The sequence below is a fragment of the Lepeophtheirus salmonis genome, chromosome 3 (assembly GCF_016086655.4).
Source record: "Lepeophtheirus salmonis chromosome 3, UVic_Lsal_1.4, whole genome shotgun sequence".
NCBI lineage: Eukaryota > Metazoa > Arthropoda > Copepoda > Siphonostomatoida > Caligidae > Lepeophtheirus > Lepeophtheirus salmonis.
Window position 1 is genome coordinate 13077056 of NC_052133.2, and position 25061 is coordinate 13102116.

Consider the following 25061-nt stretch of genomic DNA (forward strand, 5'->3'; position numbering starts at 1 on the left):
ATAACTGTTCTTACAGCTGATTGTGCGCTCAAGGTTAAATACATAAATCCTCCTCGTTATCATCCAAAACCGAAACTTCAAATATCTCATAATTTGATGACTTAAACTAGTTTATTCTTTCATATTAACAAGTAATTCACAAAGAGGGTTTTTTTTTACATCTAAATCTTTCAGGTACACTACAAAGAAAAAGTTTAAATATTGTACCTAAAATCATTAATCAAAAAGTAAATATTTTTTGATTAATTATAAAGTAAAAGCCGTTCTTCTGAGCTCATGCTTTCGAGGACTTCCATAAAAATATGATAAATCAATTAGCTTTATCCAGTATTTGCTGTCAAATCTCTAGTTAATTAAATTACCTAGTAGTTATCATATATATATATATATATACCGGATGGTCCATTGAAATCTAAACACTTACTAACTTAATAATTAATGAAGGTTGAGTGATTGAAGTTAATTTATATTCTTTAATTTATTCAACATAGACAATTAGTTACTTAACAAAACAAACTCAAGTTTATGTACAATTTGAGAAAATTGCACTTGAACGTGATCGACAAATTGCCTTTGCGCACTCCAAGCAGTGGGGGATCTCTAGGACCACCATCTACGTCGTCAGCAAGTACCTAACGTTGGGGAAAAAGAATAATTCTATCGAAAATACCAACCTGGATCCTGAGGAGCTAAAGAAAACAGTCCAGGCAAATCCCCTTCGGGAATATGCAAAAGATCTTGGAGTTTCACACAAGACTGTCCAGTGTCCCGAGGGCTATCAAAAAAGTTAAAAATATTCAAATATTTTAATACCCTAAATCAATTTGTAGCTATATATCCTTAATTACAAAAGAAATCTTCATAAGTACATAATTATTGATTAAAAAAATACAAAATAAGAGGATCACGCACTTTTTGTAATCGCAGACTAAACATGATTGTTAAATTACCAAAGTTGATCATTATTCTCTTATAACTACAAGTGAGTCAAAGACAAAGATTAATACTAAGGATAAGTGCAATTCCTTGTTGTACCCGAGTAGAATTTAGGATCAAAATCACAGTATTTTTGACTATACTATTGCTATACATATTCAGAGTGGGGTTCGTGTTTATTTTCTACTTTTACAGCTGCTTGCAGCTGATCTAACAAAAAGTCATGACAGATAATCTGCTCTCCTCTAAAACATTCTTTGAATTATCAGAGTGATAGTTGTCGATTTTCTTTTTTTAACACACCGGGGATAACATTAATTGAACATTTGTACATAACACCAGGTGGAAACTTGAAACTTTCACACTTGTATTATATTTATTTGAGAGGTTCTGTGTGAGGAAATCAGAGTTGTCTTTAATTTTATAAGTAGCTATGTATTTCAAGCACTTGCTGCTTTTTGAATTTATAAATCGGAGGAGAAATGCAATTGCAGCAAGATTCAAGCCTTTGGGCATCGACTCTTCTTCGTGTTGGTCAAGCTCCAACAGAGGTGGTCTGGCTGAAGAAAATGGGTTGTAAGACAATGATAAGAAGGGGCTATACCACAAAAATACTACAGAGACGAAGAAGGGCTCCCATGGGATTAGGCATTGTTGCTTCCAAAGGCATTGATCTTGTTCCCAGAGGGTTACAGGCTCACTACAGCCATCTACATCGATTAAATTTTCATTAGCAAGGGATCAAAGACGTTATAACCTGCTCTGGACTTATTTCGCTGGAATTTCCTTAACAAGCCGTCCTTTGATAGACTTTAAAAATGACGCTTTATTATATTAGCTGCATTCAGTTATGAGAGAAGGTAAGGAACACAAGTCCTACTAAAGAAATACTTAGATGGTCTTTCTTCAACATTAAAATAAAAAATATAACATCTTTGGTGGAAAAAAAGACACTACTCAAATTGGCAACCAGGAAAACTTTTGCACATTAAAGAAACATAGAACCTCCAAATCTACTCATACACCCTCATATTTCAAGATTTAAAGAAAATAATGAATAGAGCAACACTGAAAATTGACTTTGTAAATTTCGATAGAAAATGAATATATATGTATAATATAAATCCAAACTTTCAGTTTGTACAACTTTTTTTTTAAATGATGTAATATTTTATATTTCTTCGGAAAAATAATTCAATTTATCTTTAATTTTTTCAAAAGGAGTTCACACTCAAATAAATATTAGTAGTATGCAATTTTTCTACCTTTTTTAGAGTCGTAAATAGACTAATTATGCTGCATATAGAACCCCTTCCTTGATGTGACTACTACTATGAAATACCGAGTGGTCCAATAATGATTAAAAAAAACCTATAAAGACTCATTCAAAAGTGTCTAGTAACGGAGATGATGGTTTTTTTCATTGCTGGTGTCAAAAGTGGCATCTATACACTTTTTTGATAGCTCCCTGAAAGTCTTTTGTGAAACCCCGAGATCTCCTGCATGGGTCCTCATGGAGTTGAGGGTATCAATCTTTGTTGTTTTCTTAAACTCCTCTGAGTACAGTTTGGTCTTTTTGACAAAGCCCTTCCTTTTTTCCATAGTTTAAGAATTGTTGACGCTGTAAACAGTGGTCCTGGAAACGCCCAACTACTTGGAGTGCCGGAACGGAAATTCATCAATCATATTCAAGTGTTATTTTTCTCGACTTTTAGGTAAATTAGAGAGCTCATGTTTGTTTTATTTTTTAACTAATTTTGTATGCTTCAATATATCTAAATATGAATTATTTTCAATCTCTCAACTTTCATTAATTATTGAATTAGTAAGTGTTCGGATTTCAATAGACCGCCCGGTAATAGTATTTTTTTTTTTCAAAGGAAACCAAAAATATATTTTTTGATTATAAAAATTATCTCTTTAGGTCCTTCCTTTATTTCTTATAATAAACCGCAGACTAAGCCAAGTGTCTCAATGATGTCCACAACTAAAACTGGCCCTGTCCGCGTATATTTAGTTAAAAAATAATTCCTTATTCTTTTAAAAACTGCTCCTTAGTAACCAAATTGATTTTTGGTATAGATATGTCTTCCATTGACCTTTGAACTAATTCATCACAGTGCATTTCTTCACTTAATACTATGGATTTACTTTTTATATACATAAATGTGAAAACAAGAAAAATATTTTGGAAACAATGACGTCATAGATCTTTTGCCAAAAAGGAAATGGTTGAAATTTTATTTTAATATAATTATTTTGTATTAAAGCCTCTGTTTCTATAAAGTACATAGATATACAATGAAGCTATGTCTTATTTTTTGTAAGATCCACAAAATAAGTGAGTCTTTCATTGAATCAAATATGAGTCAATTAGGTCCATTATATGATATACGCCCATCTACATACATAAATAGAATCATTGTATAGCATAAATAACATTAGCGTTTTATTTTTACGTCAAAAATGAATCTATGAATACTTCTTCCCTTCGTTCCTTGGTCACATGCCCTCTTCATTATTATTATACGATGGTCCTCGCTCTCTCTCTCTCTAACCCCCTTCCCAATCAGTGTGGAGAAGAAAAAGCCCTTTCTCCTATTTTAGAAAGTCTATGTACATACATATATTGATCTGTGTATTGTTTCATCGCACGCTTTTCAGAGTGAGACAACCATTCTTTTCTTCTTCTTTTTTTTTTATGTGAAAAAGGGGAGACAAAATAAATATAGGGGGAAAACAGGATTTCAACATCCTTTGCTGTTTATATTACATATTATGAAAAAGAGTCGACCGAGGGAGAGCCTCTTATTTTTCATCCAAATAAAAAGTGCATTTTTTTTTTGTTTTGTTCAGTTTTACTTTCACAAACAATTATTTATTGAATGATAATTGGTTGGGGACAGATGTAGTAGACACATTCATTTTGAAAAAGAGAAGATATCAACAACATGTAGGCCTTTCAGAATGGCCGGAGTAGAAATTCAATCCCTTAGACTCATTGAGAAGGATAATTCCCGGAGGCGGCGGCATCATGATATTGAAGAAGAGAAGGAAAAGATATTTATCTCTGGCTTAGACTCTTATAATCGTCATCATCACACAGGATCATCATCATCTCAGACGCAGTGTTGCGTCCCATCCAACTATATTCAATCCTCAGACACACGCGAACACATCCGTAAAAGCCTTGCAGGAGACGATCCCCTCATTGAAGAACTTCCACCCTATCGAAGGCGCAATGTTGGCAAAAGTCTGACTGCTTATGGGAAGCCACTGAGATTGCGGGGATTAACTGAGCGTGTTGTCTCCTCTTCCTCCTCCAAGAAAAGGGACAAAGAGGACAGTGGTCATTGTAGTAGTAGTAGCAGCTCTGAGGCTGGAGAGGATTGTCGCAATCTATCTATTTGTTTTTTGAATGAGACGGCCTCTGAGGACGAAGACGAAGAAGAAGAGGATCAAAAAAGCGAAGAGCACTATAATAGTTTGAAGATTGAGCGAGTGTCTGCCAAATCCCTTGTGAAAGGAAACATATCCACAAAAAAGGGACATGTGATTATTCCCATCAATGATACAAAGAAAAGGGACTTTTTGAACTCCTCTTCTTCATCACTCTCTTCATCCTCTCACTCCCCCCTTCCGTCCCCCACCAAGAGCCCCTCTTCTTTTCCTCAACAAATAAAGGCCATACAGGACGAGGCCAAAAGGAAATTAGAGGTAGCAAAGTACATTGCAGCCAAAACCATCGCCAATGATCGAACTCAACGAAGACTTAATTCTCCAACATGTAGAATCCTGGGTCTTCAATACTCTAAGAAGTTGAATCGAACCATTCTCACGGACATGAACGTTGCTCAACTTCAAATCATCCTCAATAGTTTCCTATCAACCATAGAAGGGCTCAACGAAGATCTGGTTCAATTTTTAATCCTAAGAGACGAATTAGCAATAGAACAAGACTCGCTTTTAACAGACATTGAGGATATCACTCAGAGTCTACGGTTGGAATTTTGAAGGATTTGCTAGGGATTGCTAATTAAACTGAGAATTTTTTTCTTCCTTCTTTGGATACAAATCCCCTTTTCTTCATTGAATCATTGTTTGTTTGCTTTGTTTCTGCTCTCATAAACTCGCAAAACTTCTTCCAAATCGCATCCTTATAAGACTATTAGTAGCCTGTTAGCTCTTTAACTACTTTCTTTCAAAACTCATTCATCAAAACCTTTTTATTCCTCGTACTCAAAATTCAGATCCGGTAAGTCATATTATATTTTTTCTGGCCTTTTATTTGGTTTCATATATTTACAAATTTTAACACAAAAACAAAACACGCAAATACAAAAATAAAAAAATACATCAACACCTTTATCATAATGAAAATTGTATGAAAAAGTACTACGTATTTTAAATAATTAAAACATTTGCGTTTAACTTTATAATTTTTTTTTTTAAAAACATCTGGTGGTTTCTCTTTCCTTCTGTAAAAAAATATGGTATGTCTTTGTAAGGACAACCTTAACTTTTTGAGTGTCTGTCTGTCTAATAAAGGTCAAAAAGTAGTCACTTTGGAGCTTGTAACAATATCCTTATATAAAACCAGAAGAACGTCTCTAAAATATTATATTTACAAGGGGACATTTCCTCAAGAAATGATTAGTAGTCTCCATTATACAGCAAAAAAAATGGTTTCTCCACGTTTGACCCCATAAAATTTTTCTTCCAAATTCCAGGTTACCAGATAATTTAAGATAAGTAAACCACTCTTCTATCGGAGTTAGAAGTTTTCTACTAAAAGCTCCGATTACTTGATGTATGTTTCTTTTGATTATTCTTCCTTTAAGATATTAAATAAAAGGGTTTAGAGTAGGGGTTTTGTATATATTTTGTTTCTAATAACGTGAAGAATAATTTTTAATAGAATTATAACGAAGTTTGATTTTTATATCCCTGAAAGTTTTAATTTATTAAAGAACAATAGGAGTATTAAAATACCAAATTCAGCTCTATTTTTAGATCAAATTTCAAAAAACATTATGCATATTATGAATATGAGCCTACACATCCTTTTGAATTGCAAATTTACTAATTTGATGCACCGCCTAGCGTGCAGTTTGACTTTAAATGTGACAGCGAATGCATGCATTGTTACTATTTATTTGAATATATTCATAACAAATATGAACCTTTTAATAATTTTAACTTACCTAGATAAGTTTAATTGAAAAATTATGCCAGATAAAAATTAAGAAGTATCAGTTGAAGAGCAGCAGAAAGGATCTGAAGGGAAGTCAATTTTTGAGTTGAAAAAATTATAACATAGAACATGGGTTGAAAAATCCTAGGCTTCACACATACATGGCACTATTTGTTTTTAATTCATCTCATTTTGAGTTATTACCGACCTTGAAAAAACAGTTGTCAAAGTTTCATAGCAATATTTTCTTTAGTTTGTGGGTTATTGCGTTAATTGTGACAATGGTTTTGACGAATTTTCCATGTTACGTGAACATATACAAATGTTCAATCACGTTTTAAATATAATTGAATGTAGTAGTAAAGGAAGTACTCAGGAGTTAAATAATAATGACAGCAGCCGAGGAAAAGAAAATTCATTCTTCACATACCAATTCTAAAAAAAGAGGTTCAGCTTGAAAATACACACGATTTACAACAATACTCCTAGACAACGATGAAAATAATGCCATTTATCGTTATGTTAAAAAAAGAAACCGAGAATGAACGTGTTCACCCTTACAATTTGAGAAACCTCACTGCGTATCTAGAAATGATATAGGGAGAGATTAATGTGATACTGATCCTCAATTCCTCATTGAGTCACAGAAAGGCTTACACTTATAAGTCCTCAGCGTTACTCCTCATCATTCATGAACAAACACGTTTGTGGTTACACTTTATGGTTTATCCAAATAATAAGTTCTCTTCTCAAGAATGAAAGAATCACGAAAACACCTTTACAAAATACAAATAAAAACATATGTTTAGTTAGCAATGATAAAAAAACCTCTTTTATTTAAGTATATTTTTCATCTATGTTTCTAGCCTTACATAGTATATGATTTAGTTACTGTCTATGTTACCTTTTCCTTAGCTTGAGCTATTTATTCTCTTCTTGGAGAAGCCTTCCTGCTTTTATGATTAATGTTCTTCTCCATTCTTTTATAAATCAAATTAATGAATGTTTTGTATAAATTTAAGTATTTATCACTAAATTTACAAATCCTAAGCTCTTTTAGTGAGATCAATAATTGGGAGCATTTGCTAGTTTGCTGATTGGTTGCCAATTAATGGATGTTTCTCTAATTATTAGTTAGTGTTATAACGCTGAGCAAAAAGCTATTAATTATGTTCTAACAATTCATGCCAAACAAATAAAAAAATATGATCAATTCATGGCTATATAATTCTAGTATATAATAACTGTACAAACGCTCATTTATACCATTCAGCTGCTCTCTATTTGCTACATACCGACAAAATGTTTGGTGATAGCCCCTCAAATATTCAATGTTTACTATGAGTATTCCAAGATAACTTTTATTTGATCGATATAGAAGCCAAACAAGTACAAGTATATTTAAGGTATAATAAATATGTAAATCAAGAGAGTGAAGGTTTTTTACATTATAAAAGGAAAAAAAATATTTACGCATGGTTAGAGTTGTAAAAAGTATAACTAAAACTAAAATATTTTGTGATTTTTTAAATTTTATAATCTGAGAAAGTACTTTATTTTTTCTGAAGCTGCTATGATTAGTTCATCAAATATTCCTGAAAAGGGGACATCTTTGTGTAAAAAAATCACTAGTGCGTGTAGTTATGAATGACAAACAAATTAGCTATGATGATTTGTGGAGTAGTTACAAGTTTAAGGCCTTTGTTAGATACAAAGTGGGATTTATGTTGACTTCCTTCCTCCCATAGCTATTTGCCTCTGATCTAATGAAACTTCATGACGAGTACCAAAAATTCCTCAGACTGTAGGGGTTATCATAATATTTTTCTTTTCCTTGATTTTTTTTTAGCAGATCGGCGGATTATTTACAACTCTATGCGTGGCAATCCCATGAAAGTTGAACCACAATGTTATTTAATCTAAATATATTTCCTCGACACTCTTAAAATATCTTTTCAACCCTCAGGCTGGGAACGAATAAATTAAATGTGCTATAGTCAGTGATGTAAATAGTGTGCATATTTTAGCTGGCCTCGGTGTTTTTTATTTTTTTGAATTGGTAATCTGAGGAATGAATTTACCACATTAATATTCTGTGTGCTTAAAAAAGACGGAGAGTTACTTTAAAGATTTTTGCGGAGTTATAATTCAATGTCCTTGTTAGATTCAGAGTAGAATGAAGGATTAACATCAGTTAATTCTTGCCATGTCCTCGTTTATTTCCTTCTCCCATCCTCCCTTGCCACAACTAATTGTAGCTGATCTCTTCCAAAACGTTCTTCAAATTGTCGGGGGGTTACCATATTAATTCTCTGTTTCTTTTTTTAACATGCACATTATACACACAATTTTCATCACTTGGTGTAATCGTATTTTTATGATTACACTAAAAAAATAGATTACTTATTAGAATGATATTTTGTAATTTCACAGAATTATTATTGAAGATATTTTGAAAATCTGGTTTATGTAAAAAATAGAGAAAAAAAAAGGATTTATGTAAACAAAATAATATTTGATTGAGGTTTATAAAATATTTTGGTCACAAACACCCGATGTAGTACTACACCAACATAAAACTAATCTGTGGGAAAATTCGACGCATATTTATAAAAAAAATTATCACAAATTTTGAATCTCAAATATTGAAAAAAAGGGTAAATTTTTTATTGATAATAGTAAAGCTTTTTCATAACAGCTGAATAAATCTTTTATTATGATGAATTTAAAAATAAACAATTGGTAGTTTATATTTACTTATTTCTTTTCCGTATATGTAGCTATATAAACTGCATTGAAAAGCTTTATTTATTTATTTTAAAAGCTTCAAAAAGCAATGTTAAATTAACAATTTGGTTGATTTTTTTTTTGCAAAGGTTTAATATGGGATAACATTTAAAATAGTAATTGCATTCTATTTGTGAAAGTAAATCTCTATTTTTAGAATATATACATATGCTGAATGCTTCCTACATAAGTTTTATGCTGATGTACCACAGAGTATTTTCTTATCTTTTAATAAATATATTTCATAATACATCATATTCATTTAATTTTGCGTTTTTTCATATTATGTAATAATATTTTATCAAGGCCTACCAACTAAAATCATTTTTTGTTAAATAAAAATAAGTATAATAAAAATACATATTTTGTAAACAATACACCAACATAAGTCATCTATTGTTGGAAACTATTGGAACAGGTCAGCCGGAAAGTTCCCAGGCTAATATAGTAAAACACATTTACTTCGCCAAATTTGAATTAGTTATTCAATATTTTCCATTGCCACTTTTATAATACAATTTCTCTTTTGTCTCAAAATAAGCATAACTATCGATTACCTCTTCATTACCTTTGGATTTTTTTCTGGCATTCATTCTTTTGAGGTCTACAAAAGGTCAATATTGCAAATTGAAATATGCTCATGCCTCATATTATGCTTGTTTGTCAATCCATAGCTCTTTTTAAAATGAATAATTCATCATATCTAATGATAGTTACTAACGGTGAAGTTATTAGAAAATTCGTCTATTAGAATCGTATGTTTATTTACTTACGTTTTTCTTATTATACTAATTTATTTACCTACTCTGTCTTTGTTTCGAATTCATTACATATTGATTTTTTTGGTGTATCTGTGGAAAACTTGAGGCATGATTCCATCATTTTTCCAACAGAAAACAACCATATCATGCGTTTAATGGTAATACAGATGCCATATTTTGATTAAAAAATTACAAAGGAACACCAATTTTAACCAAAAATACTAAAAACTATAAATTACATTTAAAATGGAGGCAAATTGACTTTAAGGCAAAATGTCCTGAGGCAAAAAGTTAAAGGCAAAATTACGTAGCACCATATTTTATTTTATCAAAAATTCAAGATAAAACTTATCAAATATTTATTTCATAGACTAAATAGATGCATTTTATGTAGTCATAGATCCAGAATAAGAGCACTGTAATATTTTTTCATGTGTCTCATATTTACATACATATCTCTGTTATTTTTCATAATGATTTTACACTAAAATTAATAGATATTAATATTTCATATTTTTTTTTTCATTATTGACATTTTTATAAGATAAATTGATATGGCTTTATTTTTTAACAATATTTTTTATCTTTTTCTGTAAATAGATGGGGTAAAATACAATACTTCAATCCTAAAATTTATTAAGAATTCGGAATCTACGTTCCATATAAATTTAATTATGCCTAAAGATATAAAAAAATATATTGAATAATGGTACGCTTAAAATAATAATAAAAGCTCCATATGGCAACCTGCTTGTTCTGCAGGTGTGCTATTTTCTTTATTTAATGTTTCATTCCTGTTATAGCATTGTTAGCTAAGGGAAAAACGTAGAGAAATGTAACAGTTTTAAGATATGAAAGGGAAAAACCGTTGGTCTGGTTTTGTTTTGTGTTTCTTCTCGAATATTTCCGCCTACCTTTGGGTGTATTTAAAAAAAAAAGTAATAATAAAATAATATTATATAACGGTGTTATCTCACTAACACAAAAATTTACACTATATTATGTTTTCAGCATTAGATGTTTCTTCTTTTTTCCCCCTAATCAGTGTTCTGAATGTGGTATTGTTGAAATAAAGTGAGCTCTTATCAATTGTCAACAACTATTAAATAATAACTCCATTGATGGAAATGAATGATCCGGAATTACCTAGGTAACAACTGATTTTGGGCCTATTTCTGTGTCTTTTCATATGAAAAGTTGCGTGATACAATACAGGTCACAACGCGATATATGTTTAAATATAAACTTAAAATATTGTCCTTGCATTAATGTTATTCTAAGTGCTAAAGATTCTAATTTTAATATCAATAATATATTTTCCGCCTCCTTAATCATATTTTACCACATGATGTTAACAAGAATCTTAATTCAGTAGTACTATCAGTATCCATGGAAATGCCTATCTAAAATCATTGTTTCCCTTACAGCTAAATAGAAAACAAAAAGATTTTCATTGGTAAACACTTTTGAGAGTTTTTAATTATAGATTGGTAAACAAAGGGTTTCAAAAAACTGCATTTTGCTCTCTGTTTTGTTTTAACTAAAAACAAAATAGTTTTGTCACTTGGCTGATAGCTTTGGTCTATAAAGATTAACTAATTCAAAGGTCAAAAGTTATCTTTTTATGCCATAGTTTTGTCCGGGAATAAGTATTGCCTTAATATTTCAAAAAAAAAAGTACTTTGTTTCTCTTCGTGAATAAGTTTAGGAGAAATAATAAATTGATTTTAAATTTTTTTTTTGTGGAAAAAATTGCCTGAGGTTAAGTCTTGAGATTTGTTTAATTATAGATATTTAATGTAGCTCGTCAATACTAAAGAATGTTAAAATGATTTTTCTTTATATTGAATCTGCATTACATTTTTATTCTACAATTTTTATTATTTATGTTAATAAAATATTGTGATTAATCATTTGGAGGCCCCGCAAATTACATTAGAAGGTCGCAAAATTTTCCCAATCCAATTAAAGAAAATGTCATATTTGAAAGACCACATGGGGGTCAAATAAAAATCATTCGTCAAATGAGTACTTTAAACTATAGTAAATATTATTGGGTATCTCCACTCATCCCAGAAATTTGAATATATAAAGTAAAAATTATTTTGAAAAATTCTTGATATTTATTCAATATTTTTTTATGTTAGCTCATAACCTATATATTTATATAATAACTACGAGTGATTTTTGCCTTCAAATAATCAAATCAATATCTGCGTTATATGTTTCTAAGGTAAAGCTGATGCAACACTAACTAAGCAGTATAATCTTATTGAAGCAAATTTTGTTTCAATGTAGAAAGTATTTTTGTAGATGTTATTTATTTATATGTTTTATAAGCAATAAATTAATAAAACGGAGGTCTTTGTTTTAATTATAAAAATATTTGGGATTATATGCCTTTGCTCTCTGTCGATAAGACTTTTATTGAGGAAAAAAGAAAAATACTTTTCTTTAACCCCCAAAGGATTAAAATATGTAATGAGATAAAAAATAATGACCAAAAAATGATTTTGAGCAGTTGATCTATCCTACTATTGAGTGGCTGTGCAGTGAACGATGTATTTCACACTGATTTCCTAATAATATCAACAACTTCGATGTATTTCTTATCAGCTATCGATTTTCTAATAATTTTGTCCCTTAATAACTTCCTGAACGTTTATTTGTTTAACTCTAATTATTTTTCGTTGATTTTGGATGGGAACATGGGGGTCAAATAAAAATCAGTCGTCAAATGAGTACTTTAAACTATAGTAAATATTATTGGGTATCTCCACTCATCCCAGAAATTTGAATATATAAAGTAAAAATTATTTTACTTTTACTCAAAGTAGCAGTGAGCGTAAAATTCAATTATGCGAGAATGTCATAAAATATGGCAACTGTGAGAAACAACATATCTTTTTGGAGTTAAAGGAGCCTGAGGTAAAGATAAATGCATGGGACTCTTTTTTGTCTTTACTTGATCCAAATTCGAATTAAAAAAAGTCACAAATATAATGGAAGTTTCTTTTTTATTTTTCAAAATACCTTTTTAATTTATTTCTTTTTCTATTTGGAAACAGTAATAAATCCTTTGGTTATCAATATATACAATAATTCCATTTCAAATCAAATCAGTCGAAGCCTGGTCCTTGTCGTGAGTGTAGAGTAGGGAAAATGCCCTCCTACAAATGGCTCCGATATTAATATATACTTTAAAAGAAATGGACACTCAATTTCTCTTAGGAAACAATTCCAAGCAGACCAAATATAATTGTATTAAGGTGTTTGAAATTAAAAGACATTTAGAATTATCATTAAGAAAGCATAAATGACTAAGTATCATAATGGTATAGAAAGTAGAAAAATGTATCCTTGCTCTATTGACCCTTTCCTACTGTTCGTATCGTTTTTCATGGATTTTGGGGTGTATGGCTTTATAGTTTTACTTTGCCTCTTTGCCCGATATTCTACTAAAAACGACCTAAAACGATACTGTCAATTAAAAAGGTTATAGGGCAATGAGACATAGTTATAATTGCCTTTTGCTCCACCAATAATCAATCAATTATATCCCGATTGGTATTACTTTCAATCAAAAATAACTGTGTAGTAAATAATCATATCATCATTCATTAATTCAAAAAAGACCAGCTGTCTCAAATAACCAAAAACAACAATAAATACCAACATGTTGTTACCATAGTTGTGGAGTGGGAGTTGTTGGAGTCGCATATTTTGGCTTGATTTCCGAGTCTAGGGGTGTCAGAACCATATAATTTTACAAAATTGGAGCCGTAGTCCTTAAATTCTAAATAGTTGGAGTAGGAAGGGCTAAAGAAAAGTATAAGAAAGAAGTATATATTCCTTCTATAATTTCAGTATTTTATGACGTCACATACACTCCCAATATTTATATTATTATTAAAAGAAGATATTAGGAGTGTACAATAATAGATCAAGCTCAAGATGGCAGATTACTTAATTGAACACTCCACTGGTTCCCCAAATTGAAATCCATATTGCTTGGCATGGGAACCCCGGATTTGACAATAATTTTAAATAGTTGGACTCGAATTCATAAAAAAAAAAATCCTCCGACTCTTCGACCCTGCTTGATACGGAAGTTTCATATGATGAATGATACATTTACTCACATATTATTGACTATATTTGTTATGGAAATTACGTATCCTGAAATTGATAAAATTATAATTAGGTTGTCAATATTGTATTCATGTATTTAAAAATATATGAAAAAAAAATAAAAAAAATATGGATAATTTTGATAGTGCTGAAAAGAGTCAGGCACAAAAGAACTAAGCTGACAAGAAACTCTGCTGAAAAACTGTGCCGAAAGAAGCTCTACTAAAAATAATTACTTAGAAATGAATGAACACCAGCTTGAATATACAAAACAATGACACTACCAACTAGTTTCGGCCTTTTTCTCTCATTTTTTTTGTTTTGTTTTGGGGAGGAAAGGTTTAGAAATGCAATGAGGACTATGTTCTCCAAGATGAAAAGAATACTATTATGGAGGAGGGCTCATCTTTTTGCAGTTGCTACATAAATATATGTTCTTTATATTCTAACACTACTCTCATTATTCTTTTCTTCTTGAGGAGAGAACATATACATGTAAACTATCAAGTGTAATCACAAATGTGTTTGATTATGAATGATGGAAAGTAACACTGGGAGAGTTATTATTGTAATTCCTTGTTGGACTCGGAATGGAATTGAGGATCAACATCAGAGTCATCTCTGCCGTATATATTTACTATAAAAGGAGTGAGATTTTTCTTGGTTTCTTTCATTTAATTAGCTGCAAGCATGTAATTAAATGAAAAGTCTTGATATACTAAACTCCTCTCGTTCAAAACATTCTTCAAATGATCCGGATTACCACTTTCATTTTTTTAACATACCGCTGGAATGAGTTATTTTCATCTATGATAATATGTACCTCATTACCTTAAAAAAAATAATCAACTAGTTTGACATTCTTTGATTAATTGCCGTAAAAAGTTTTTTTTTTCACCATTAATTAAAGGTGATACAAAATCAGAGTTCTTGGATGATTGATTCAACCCACTATGCTTACTTAATAAAAAATATTATTGGATTGAACGGATCATATATTCGTCACTGCATCAAATATTTGCACATATGTTCATAAAATAACATTTTTTAATGAGATATCAATAGTCATTATTGACAGAATCTTTATGTTGTAGTCCTCATAATTGGTTTGTTTGCCTTCATATATTCAATCAAGCTAATTATATGCAACAATAAATAAACACAATATTCTTACATGGTATTTTTATTTGCGAAAATTACTCCGATGTTGATCCTCAATTCTAATCTGAGTCAAAAATATGACTTACAATTATTACTCAGCAACAAATTCTTAGGGTGACTCTTTGTTTTCCACGTGCACACACAAATGTTTAATCGTGTTTACTACATATCAATGATTGCTTATATGTAGGAGAAAGGGAAGTTAACTTCTCAGGAATTAAATAATAACAGTAGCAGCCTAGGAAAAGAAAATTCAATCTTCAGTTTGCAAACTAAAAAAAAAAAAAAAAAAGCATGTCATCAAAAATGGCTCACCTTTAACTTGTGGCATGTTACTCAGCTTATAGAAGCGATAATTAGATGCTTGAAAATGATCAAATTTCATTTTTTTAGACGTATAGAACTTTTGATACCCATTTCATAATAACAGTTAATTGTACTTGAGTTCTTATATCTGTAATAAGGTAGTCAATTTATGTACTCAACTTTTCCTTATTCATCTTGGGAAAATTTGAGATTAATGAAAATGAAATATTGACTCTGAGGCTGTAAAATTGGAAAATGTGCCACAACTCAGTAATTGTTTCACACACCACACTCAAATGCCCGTTGCTACTACATCGTATATATGTGGTTATTCCACAAAAGTGTTGGATCATAATTTGTTGAAATTTGCAAGAAATCGAAGATATCAATATTCATTGTTATTAATTACAATCAATAGGAATGGTTCATTAATTAACAAAGAATATTGATATTTAACATAATTTTAGCTAAGTTTGTTTCAAATTGTCAGGGTTGCTATGTTGATTTTTAGTTTTTTATTTTAACACTCCAAAATAAACCCAATTTTATTCACTATTAATAAGTATTAATACAAATATTACTATCTTTGAGTGGTTTAAAGTTTTTAAGGGACTCTCATTAAAGATCACCCTGTAACGGTTGCAGCGAAAAAATCTTTATATTTTCAATCTATTTCAGCAACCAGATTTAATAGGGTATGAAATAAAAATAACGAATTTGATGTATTGGGTACTCTTATTATCCATGTAGCCCGTTGGCAGTAAATGATGGCTTCCAAGTGGCCACGGAAGGCTTTCAACCCATTGCAGATATTGTCTACAGATATAGAAACCTGGTACTGGTTAACGGTTTCTTTGAGGTTGTGGATATTTGGGTGACGGACGGTGCAGGCCTTGGACTCAACATGCACTCAAAAAGTGAAGTCCAATGTGTTAGTATCTGGTGAGTAGGGGGTAACATTTTCTTTGGCCAGGAAGGCAATTTGTTTTCCAACCACTTCTGGGCATTTTTGGACGTTTGTACAGGGGTACCATCCTGATGGAACGCGACGTTGATGTCCAGGTTCATGTTTGAGATCCCCAACTGCTTTGCAATCTTTTTTTACTTCTTGCCAGCGTCCAAAAGGTCAGTTACCAAATTTGTTGGTTACGTTCAAATGGCATTTTCTTGGCTTCTTAGAACCTTAAGGATATCTAGTTTGGTTTTTTTTTACTTCAAAATCGAAGTGTAAAGATTTTTTCACCGCACCCGGTATATATATAAGTAAGTATTTTCTATGATTAACTTAATACTTAAAAATATATACACTTTTTTATACTACATCATTTAAATTTTTGTCATATTTTGACACTTATAATTTAAAAAAATATATATTTATCATTTTTATTTCTTCATGATGAAATGTGATAATATTCTTACACATTATATATTGTATAACCAAATTAATTTGAAATATTTTGCTGTATTACTAATTCACGAATTATAGGAATGAAGTTGATAGCATATAAATGAGAAAAAAGTAGATTCTATCGGATTTTTTTTATTAGTGTTGCTAATAATTATGTTTATTTATGTTAAGTAGTTTAATTGTATATAAGAGTTGAAGTTTTTACTTTGGAGCAAAAATTTTCACAAATTTATCTATGATTGCAAATGAAAGATAAACTGGCTTCTCATGAAAAAAACCTTATAATATTATTTTGAATTTTTCACCCTTGTTCTCAATATTTCATCTCAGAAAAAATGTTACGATCATTTTATTGAAGTAAAGATCAAGGGTGCATTGAATACATTAGCCAAAAACTACTTTCGCCAGAAAAAGTTCGATAAAGGTGTCATTTCTCAAGAATCTTGCAAATAAAAACAATAGACACCCAAAAATAATTTCTTTTTTTAGCCTCAAAAACCTTCTCAACCAGATTTGTTGGTATCCATTTGAGCTTTGGAGCATCCTTATTCCTGGAGTTATTTGTATGCAAATAATTTTGTAAATTCAAATTATGAAGTTAAAAAATCGTATTTTTAAATTTAAAAAAATCATTTGATTTCATAAATCTCACAAATCAAAACTCAGGAGTTAAATTGCAATGAGTTTATTTTTATAAATTATAATGTCGAAAAATTTTTTGGAATTTTTTTTTTTCTATGGCAAACGCACGTTCGTTACTACTCCAGCACATTATAAAAATGACTGTATAATCTCCCATATAGAATGATACCCCACCCAACCCGCCACTACTTCTACAGCCTGGTTCCACACATGATAAAAAAGGAAGCAATGTTGCCGTACCTATATATCTTATTTTTTCTTCTTCACAGGTTAGCTTTATGTTGCAGAGCCATATCAGGTCCTTTCAACATGATAAATATAGTAATTTTATAAATCCTATAAAATACTTATATAGGATATACTGAATTGTATACCTATTTATGGATTTGTTTGTCAATAAACTAGTATGAAATATTACCTTCCACACATATATACAATTTCCATTCTTTAACAATATGTTTATGTTTATATTGTATGTATAAATATGGCCCATTTATTATTTCTGACTTATTTCTTTATGATATGTGATATTTGATATCATGTTACATATATATTAACTTGTTTTTATTATTCTAAAGCTGTTATAAATAGCTTCTTTCATTCTCCAGGAGATAATATCTAAGTATATAGTAACCACGGGTGTTGCTTCTTATGTATGACGAAGAGTCACGCTGAGATTTTTTTTGGGAGGAAGATGCAATAGTATATTTTAAGCACTCACGAAAAAATAATTTTGAATTTTCGAATAAAGAAAATTCGAACTTTTTCTTATAAATACTCATTTAGATAAATTTTACTCCAATTATCTTTTTGGACATATTTATCAATAGCCTTCTGTACACAAAGAAAAATGAATTTTCATAAAACATATAAAATTCAGCAACAAAACTTGCAAAAATGAATCCCTCCGAATCTCTTTACAAATAAAGAATGTTTAAAAAAAAGTCAATTTCAAATGGCTATAAAGGTCACAAAAACATTTTTTGAAGATGGAAAGTCATCAAATATAACTTTTTCATTAAAATACGACATAAGATCGAATTAATTGATCACCTTAAAAATTGGACACCTTTATTACACACGCTACAATAAAAATTACTCAGAAGTTGACCTTTGACCTTGAATATAACTTTAAAATTATACTTTATTAAATCTAAAATATTATGAAGCTATTGCTTTAAATATATAAAAGCTTTAATTATCACAACATTTGAAAAAAAAAAAAAAAAAAAAAAAAAAAAAAAAAATCCTATTACTTTGAAATTAAATACAAAAATCACGCTACCAATATATGTGGCCATTAGAAAAGTTTGTCTAAAATACAATTTGCTTATTCTCATAAATACTCACCCCTACCTATTATAAGCAGTGATGTATAAAACATGTACTGGAGGTATGTAAAAATAAAAGAAAGCAAAAATGACCGTGGAAATACTGAAAATTATAAGGTTGTTGCAGGGCAAGGCCGTCCGACGGGAGTGTCCTGGAGGGGCTGTAACCCCTATATCCCCTACCAAATTAAGGAATTTTTGATTTCATTAGAAAATGTTGCTATGGATTTTTGATCTTTTTTTTACAAAAAAATAAAATGTTCCGTGAATAGTTATGGATTTTGATTTTTTTTCCCAAAATATTAAATTTTCTTGGATAGCTGTGAGTTGTATAAATTTTATTCAGAAAAATATAATATTTGGAATTTCATTTGATGTAAAGAGCTATCGATTTTTGAAATTTTTTCGTAAAAATTAAATTTTTTATAAATGACCGGGGATTTGTTCCGGAAAATTAAATTTTCTAAATTATTTCTAAATAGATTTTTTAAATTTTTTCAAAAAAATAAATTTTTCCTGAATAGTTGTAGGGTCTTGAATTTTTTTGGAAAAATGTTATGTTTTGAAATTTCATTTTAGCAATTTTTTTCACAAAATTTAATAATTATAAACAGTTAAGGATTTTTGAAAAAATTTCTTTATAATTCAATTTGTTGTCAATAGTAATGGATTTTTAAATTTTTTTTCAAAAAATTTAGATTTTTGTCAATATTTTTGGGTTTTGTAATTTTTTTTTTGAAAAAATGTAATATTTGAAATTTTTTTTTATTTTTTTTAAATACAGCAGATTTTTCTCTTTGGAGGAAAAGTGGTGTGATAAAATAAAGGTAACGACGTGGGATGTCAAATACTCTGAACAATATTTTTGTTTGTTATTTTTAGTCAAAAAATACACATATTTATATGACTACAGGAAATGGTACAAAAATATTTGTATCGTGTCATCCCTATTATGTACTTCAAGGAACTACACCATATGATTTCTAAGTTGAGACTAAATATATTTCCTACCTCAAAGTGAATATGAGTATAATAATACTTGTTCGTTCGTATGAACTCGCCTGAAGATTCGTGTTGCTAAATACTTAGAAAATTAAAACATATATGTAACTCAGAATTTTAAGAATTAGTCGTTTTTTTCAATTTTTTTGATTAATCAAATTTTGCAAAAACAAAAAAGTTTTGTCAAATGAGTGTTGTTCGTCTTAACTCAATAATCTTTTAGTCATTTCTTTCTGTTTAGGTTATTATCAATGCAGATACATCTATGTAATATTCAGCATCGTATACTACTTTTAATCAAAAATGTATAAGACTCTTAAAGCATTACTCATCCGGTGGCTTTTTTTTTTACTTTTATTCTCTTTAGAGAAGTGTTTTCAAGCAGATATAATCGTATCAGGAGAGGACAGGAAAAGTCTGGTCACACGTGGCTGTAGAAATAAAACAGTAAATGTGTACTATTTATAGTCGAGAATCTGAGTATTGTTTTTATATATTTTCCGAAGCTGTTGTTATTATTCTTGCATTCTTGAAGAGAGGGCATTCTTCTTCCAGCTGCTTGCAGTGAATCTAATGAAGCGTCATGACAGCTAAGCTGCTCTCCTCCCAAATATTCTTAAAATTGACAGGGGCAACATTATTATTTTTTGTTTCTTTTTAATTTTACATAACGGCAGTTTCTATTGTTAACATCTGTAATGATGCTGCAATGGGACTTTTATAAAGTGCGAAGAGAAGGCAGGAGCATGACTTATGAAATCCTTGATTTCAATATTTTTTGTCCACATCAGCTGCTTATTATATTATCAGAAGGGGAACAAATGCAATTTTGAAAACATTGAGAAATTGTTTAGATTTAATTAACCCTTTTTCTAATATTTCAAATAAACTTCAATTATTCCTTAGATTACTTTACATCTGTATAGATACAAGCCACATAGACTCGTTTTTAGAACTTTTAAAACAAATAATAGATAATTATTCTATTAAATAACAATTGTACAAGTGAATAAATAATTAATGTTAAAAAGTGATGAATCATGCACACCGAGATAGGGACTTATCCGATCGTTCATTGAAAACACTTATTTGCAATTTAAGTAATCAATCATGGAATGGTAGATCGTCTGATTAAAGATTTTGTCAGAAAATTTCATTTTTTGTGGGTGAAACTTGAAAGAGTCCTCCAAAAACAATTATCAAGTATGATTCAATTTTATCGAAGCAAGAACCAATTTTTCCAAACAAGATTTCCGTTTAACCATTTCAGATCTAATTTTTAATTGCTGATCACCTTTATTAATATGTCCGGAGAAGGGCCTCTTATTAAACCCCATTGAAGAAAGTTATCTTTTGAGAGAATATGCACGACATAGTAATGAGATTGTCAGTTCGTTCTTAGTTTATCATTTTTCTCTTGTTTTGGAGAAGAGTATCTCTTAATGAGCCTCTTTTCATCCATAAATGACTTCACATTACGTAATTCATGTATCAACTCTTGTATTTGGATTTGATCACCCTTTTCTAATTGAATAAAATTGTTGAAAATAGTGTTTCTGAATTGATTTCCAAGATGTATATATATTTGTGGTTCATTTTTGAAGAATTTATTATCATCAACGGCTTATCCTCCCCTACACATAAATGTAGTGAATATATCTGGTTGGATATGTCCCTAATCTCAGGAATTGATTTCTTATCTTATGGATTAACAACCTAAGTGTAGATTATTCAACATGTGAAGCATGAATTTGTCCATCTTATGCCTATTTGAATGCAAAAAATCGTTATCATCACCACTACTCAGACTGAAGACACAGCACAAAACGAAGTTGTGTTGATATTTCTTTCATTTCAAATTGATATGAACATAGTGACAGCAAGTCCAACTTTTACTTCCCCATATTTATTTATTACATTATAGTTAGATATGAATGCTTAAATAGAATAACTCATGATTACATTGATCACTCGATGTGAGTTATTCACTTCTTAAGTAACATGTTAGAATAAACTTAAAATTTCTTGTTCAGTTCTATATAGACTCATTGGGTTTATTTGAAAACCCTATGAAACATTACTCAACATCAGTGTTGAGTAATCCATGATCACATTTAATATAAATGTTAATGCCTAATGGTAAATCAGTTGGTTGATTTTAATTTTGTTATTTTTCACTGGGATGTTTTATTCTTCTTTTTTCTAGATTGAACAGATGTTTCTCTTATTTTTTCATTTTGTTCAACTAAAAAGTTTTTCATCATAATATTGAAAAATTTATTATATATTATGGGTAAGAAAGAAGAAAAGGAAGGGCCTGATTTATAGGACATTAAACAAATTTGGCAAGATAAAAGACACGCATAGTAACAGAGTCTGTAGATTTACAAAAAGGCGTTGAGGAATTGTATAACTTAATACTATTTTGAGTGCATGAGATTTTTCTACAAATATCTCATTTTAAAGTTTACTGCATGTCAAACATGCAAAATATTTATGATTGGATGGAGCAACTAGTCTTTCTCTTGAAATAAATATTGGAAAATTACTCATATCAGTGATTAATTCCTCACTGAAATCAGCGATTTTATCTCTGAACAGAGCAAGCTGAGACGGCAGGAAAGAGCAAAGAAGATTCTAAATTTTCTCAAGAATAAAAAAATTCAGGCAAAGGTTTTCTCTTTTCTGATGAAATTTTTTTCGCCATTGAAGCCTCTGTGAATAAGCAGAACATCCACTAACATCATAACAAAACATCCAAACAATATCTCAGTTTCAGTGAGATATGTCTTTAGAACAAAAAAGCCAGCCAGAACCATGGTCTTAGACAATGTGGAGTCTGACCTCCCACTTTTGTGGAGAGGAAGGACCGACATCAAAGTTCTAGGTAACAAAGTGCTATCTTGTGCCAAAGTAAAGTTCGCGGACAACTTTTTTCCCTTAAGATGGAGTTACGTGACATCGCACCGCTAAGACCCATGCCTTCCTGGATACAAATTTCTGGACTTTTGGGTCCTAACATGTGGACGCCCTTCATTTAAGACACGAAGTCCTTGGACTATTCTATCTCGACGAAAGAAAAGAGGGTGTAAGCTACTCCTCACAGGAATGTCCAGTCTCTCAAGATTTCCATCAAGAAGGAGTGGACCAAACTCGAGTCTGACTACATAGTTAAGGTCTGTAAGTAATCTCGTATTGAGGCATTTATCAGAGCGGAGGACTCACATATTAAATAAAAGTTGTGCCAAGCAGTATTCTGAGAGGATTTTTGAAAATAAATGTCTTCGCAAAACCTCTCGTTTAAATTTTACTCGTGAAAATGAAAAAAAATATAATGTGTGACCGCGAGATAAGATAATCTCTGTATATTGATTACAATACTGAGTAAAATTTAATATTCAATGTATCAACCGTAATTTCGTTGTGTAGTCTAATATTATTGCACTTATAAAATAAAAATAAAGGAAAAATAATTTTTTTCGGAGCCCTAAGTCTTAAACCTAGGTTAGTCTAAACTATGATTCTCACCTCTTTTGATTGGTTGACCATTTGAAATAATTTAATAAGAAATTATTGTTTGCCTATTGATCTGTATAAATAAGTAAGCACATATGTTGGTGGAATCGGCATTATTGAGCCGATACCGATAACTGATACTTCAAAAAATGCCGATTCCGATGCATCGTTACACCCCTAATAAAATTATGGCCGTTTTACTATCATTATCATCACAACAAAACATAAATTACATAAATAAGTTGTCGCATTTTATAGTTATTAACATTTCAGCCCTGTCTAGAGGTGTATAAAACGGTACTAGAAAAATTGTCTCAGGAGGAATATTGCCCCGGGAGGACTATTTTTTAGTTAGTTTTGAACATATCAAGTTAATTATAGCTGAACATATAAAGCTCTTAAAATGAGGAGAAAAACAATTTAGTCTGTTGAAAATGTATTTGCTTTTGTGTGTATATGCAATTTATGTTTGGGTGCTACTTATAATCAATTATGTAAATCTGCTGTGTTTTTTAGATTGCCTGTTAATTTGTAATTGGATGTATAATAAGGAATTTTCTTTTTCATAGCAGTTGTCAGTATTGTTTAATTCCTGATTAGTGAGTATTCCTTTCCCAAATAAACTCAATATTATTCAAAACCTGTTTGAACATTCGTGTGCGCACGTAGAAGACAGAGTGTCATCCCGTTGATTTGTTGCGGAACTATAATTGTAAGTGCTTGTTGTTCTCGGCGTACAATCGGAGATCGATATTGGAGTAATTCCTGCTAATGTTTTTGTCAATTGCCTTTTCCCCCTCCTTCCTTGTCACAGCAGATTGTAGCTGATCTCCTCCAAAACATTTATCCGATTGTCAAGGTTTTTATATTGGTCTTCGGTTTCTTTTTTAACGTACCCATTATATGCATAATTTTTCTCAGTAATGATGCATCAGGGATACTGCGTTTACCTCGAGTCTGCCCTGATAATGTAAAAACATTCCTTTTTAACTTTGCAAGTATTAATATTAAACGAGTATATATTTACTTCATTTAATATGATTTTGTTTGATGCCTGTTGCGCTTTATTACCTCATATGAAGTGCTGTTTTATAGACTTATATAACAGTATCTTTATTAGGAGGGAAATGAAGTATGGAACGCCTTCTTTATCATCTCTCATTTTCATAATAGGATCATACTACTTTTTTTGTTTGTTGAAGAATGCATTTGAGTTGAATGAAAGCAATTGATTTTTTAAGAGAAATAATTCTTTTTTGAACGCATATTTTGCGATTTTATACGTCATTGATTCATTCACTTCTTTTAAGAACAGGAATGTAGACATTGTTTCTTTCAATAGACAACATACCCTTTTCCTACAGAAATAAACCGTGTAGTCTGGATTATGTGGATTTATCGGACTACTTGAAAATGTCAGTTAGTGTTGTGTCGGTTCTTAATTTTGCCAAGAACCACGATTCAGTCGAGTCTAGTCCCACTTTTTGCCCTTAGAGAAGGTAAAATTGATCCTTCGTTACGTTATTGAGGGTGTTTCCCCCTTTTTTAAATGATTCTGTTATATAATAAAATAATCTATAAAGTTAGTAACAATAATAGTTATTTATTTTGGATCTTAAAAGAAAATTTATTTTTAATATAGAAAATGTTTATGTTTTAGGAAAAAATAGATGCCGTTAAGGAGACTGTCCATTTTCATAACGTTTTATAAATTGATGCTATTATTCTCCTGGACTATTTTAGGATCTTGTTTCCGTATTACAAGTTTTGGTTGTAACATACCTATATTATTTAATAGATACAACTGTTCCCAGTTTTATGCTACATGGGTTTTTGCATTTAATTAGGGATTCCGTGGCGCTAGGGGAAGGTGTCTATTTTGTCGA

General features: G+C 30.4%; 1 protein-coding gene across 1 annotated transcript in view; it reads left to right on the top strand.

Moving 5' to 3' along the window:
• The first annotated feature begins 3612 nt into the window (after positions 1-3612).
• Positions 3613-25061, top strand: part of LOC121114112 (uncharacterized protein KIAA0930 homolog) — a 75867-nt gene continuing 54418 nt past the window's right edge. Inside the window, exon 1 of the mRNA XM_040707967.2 lies at positions 3613-5191. The gene's annotated coding sequence lies outside the window, so the exon portion shown is untranslated. The remainder of the gene's footprint in view (positions 5192-25061) is intronic.